Below are 3,274 nucleotides of genomic sequence, written 5' to 3'. Positions count from 1 at the left end.
CAAGACCATCACCACGGCCTCTACCACCACCACGGCCAAGACCATCACCACGGCCAAGACCACCACCACGGCCTCTTCTAAGACCAAGATGACTCCCTCTTTGTTGCCTAGTTCCTCGTTGGCTTGTTTGATTTGAGTGGTTTGGCACTCCACCACTTGTTTGACTTGGTTGGCTACCCCTTGGTTCACTTGGTTGGCTATCATTTGTTTGGCTTGTGCTTGCACCATTTTTCTTTGATCTCTTTCTTGGTTTGGGACAAGTTCTTGTGTTGTGTCCCCCATTACTGCAGCCCCCACAACGGGATTGCTCACGAGGCTCTTGGAATTGGCCGGTGCCATATTCTCCACCACCACCACGGCCCCATCCGTCCATGTCACCTCTAAGACGCTTTGTCTTACGTCTTCCCCGTCTAACGATCTTCAATTCCGGGTCCGGCCATAGTTGAACTCCATGATACTCCGGCCATTGTGATTGGTCCAAGTATGGCTGGAACCGTGGAGTCCATGTATTCTTTACCGTCATGATTGAGAACTCAGACTCCCTCACGGTAAGAGGGTGATTGACGTCCACATTCCTAACCCGGGATGCATTTAACAAGTGCAAGCATGGGAGATGAAGCAAAGACGGCCTCATGCAGCTGCAATCACACCGTGTTAGGGAGACCTTGAAAGCCCGGCCTCCGTGTTGGCGGCCATCGTTTGTGGTTCCTCCGGGCTCTTTCACCTCATACTTCCACTCGTTGTCGTCATATAGTACAGCTTCTTCGTAGTCTGCCTTTCGTGATTGAAATTCCAACCATTCTTCGACCTTTGGTGGGAAATTGTACTTGTGCTTATCCTTGTTCTCACCAGCAATCTGCTTATCAGTCTCCATTGAGTGCTTTAAAAAGTATTCATTCAACTTGTCAAATGTGTATTGAACTATTGCTGTCACGGGTAATGCACGTACACCCTTGAGCACCTTATTGAAGCATTCTGCCATATTGCTTGTCATTTGACCGTACCTCCGGCCATCTTCATCGAAAGCACGTGCCCACATATTCCTTTCGGCAATGTTCTTATTCAGAAACTCCTGACCGTCGGGGTCAAGTTTCTTGTGTCTGACCAATGCATTGAACAATGTGGAAAACCACTTGTTGGTGAAAGCGAGACAACAATCCTGAAGATCATCGGCCAACTCCTTGATACCACATGCCCTATAGAAGTTTGCACAAAAGTGCCTCATGCACCATCGATGATGCAACTTTGTATGTCCGGGAATGTCAACCACCACCGCATTTAGAATTCCAGGATGGCGATCCGATATGACACAAATTTCCCTTTCAGCAGGTAATACCCTTGTTCTCAGTTGATGCAAGAACCACTCCCAGTTATCATTGTTCTCCACCTCAACCAAAGCGAAAGCCAAAGGCAACACCCGGTTATTGGCATCACTTGCTATTGCAACCAATAAAGTGCCCTTGTATTGTCTGGTCAAGAATGTGCCATCAATGGCGATGACGGGCCGACAATGCTCAAAAGCCCTCACGCATTGCTCAAAGGCCCAAAATGCACGGCCAAATACTCGGACGGTCCTCCCGTTATGAATCAATGTTTGGTGCCCATGAGGCTCAACCACGTGAACCATGCCTGGGTTTGTGGCGGCCATAGCTAACAACAACCTAGGGAGTCGGTTGTATGCTTCCTCCCAATTGCCATACAACATCTTGAATGCGGCTTGCTTCGCCTTTCATGCCTTGCCGTACTTCACCTTGTAATGAAAGATGGCTTTGACAAGGTCAATGACACTCTTGATGCTCATTGTTGGAAGTGTGGATATTTGGTTGGACAGCCTGTAAGCAATGAACTCGGACGTGAGTTGTCTGTGTTGTTGGTACACAAGCTTGCCATCCGCATTCTTGTGCCGGCACATGTGAGTTGGTAGACAACTCACTATGCGCCAAGTGGGACCTCCTTTCCATGGCCTTGCACGCACAATCCATGGACATGCTGGCACTTCACATTTGACCGTGTAACGCACATTCACGTCCGAGTTGGCCACTTTATGTGGACGATAATGTGTAACCGAGTAGTTGTCGAGCCACATCTTCAATTCCAAGAAGGATTGAAACTCACAACCGGGATATATCCCGTTCTTGCCGTCTTCCAAATCACGGTGAGAACTTGGCCTAGCTCCAAGAGATATGCATTTTCCACCATCCACAACGGCTTCATCCGCGAGACTAAGATCCTTGAACAATGGTGTCTTGTGATCCCGCCCGAATACCTTCTTGAATGCTTCGGCCTCCTTCGGTGTGAACCCCTCCTCATCAACTTCTTCATCAGGACCATCGTCATCCGAGTCCGATGCATATGCACGGGAAAAAGGGATGGATTGGTCCATTGTCTCTTGCACATGATATTGGTCGAGATCACCCACATTGTTGTCATGGAGGTCAACTTCGTTGTCATCCTCCTCGTACTCATCATTCTCCTCTTCAAAACCTTCATTTTGTTTGTTTGGAGTCGGGCTCAATGTTGGCCAATCTTCTTGCCTGAATTGAGGTTCACTCATTTGATCTTGGTTCATGGGTGGGGGAGTGCTAGCAACCAACGGGGAGGGGTTCCGGTTCAAGTCTAAATTCAAAGTAGACTCAACCTTCTTGGAGGCAAATAACTCAAGAGCCTTGTCTAGAGATTCCGCAACCGTCTCCTTGTATGCAACCCAATGTTGCTCGGAGTTCACACGCATTGTCTTTCAACGGATGTGCATTCCTAAACCAACATTATGCCTTCCCTCGAACTCAACAACGTCACTTGGGTCCATCCAATTCAAATCTTTTCTCACTTGTTTCAAAAGCTCCGCATAGCTAGGACTACTCTCAAACACCATGTCAAGCTCATCCGGGTCCGTCTCAACATTGCCTTTCAAAAAGGCCTCTTTATCCACATGATGAACATAAACACATGTTCTCCCCATCCCTACAATAATCAAAAACACACATATATCAAGTAAATACTTAAGAAAAATATTTGCACACATATGCCCTAACATATATATGAATTAATAACCCTAACCCCCACATAACAATAACCACAATCCTAACACCAACATAACCCTAACACCAACATCAAACACACATAACCCTAACCCTAGCATACTATGGAAGCCTAAACAACCCAAATTAGCAAAGAAATATAACATCATTCAACACAAATTTCCAAATCCTATCAAAATCTAGGGTTTCCCCAAACTAGCAAGATTTGAGCAAATGTGACAATTCCTATGGATGAA

Source organism: Triticum dicoccoides, chromosome 4A, assembly GCF_002162155.2.
Source record: "Triticum dicoccoides isolate Atlit2015 ecotype Zavitan chromosome 4A, WEW_v2.0, whole genome shotgun sequence".
Lineage (NCBI taxonomy): Eukaryota > Viridiplantae > Streptophyta > Magnoliopsida > Poales > Poaceae > Triticum > Triticum dicoccoides.
This window is presented reverse-complemented; position numbering follows the sequence as displayed.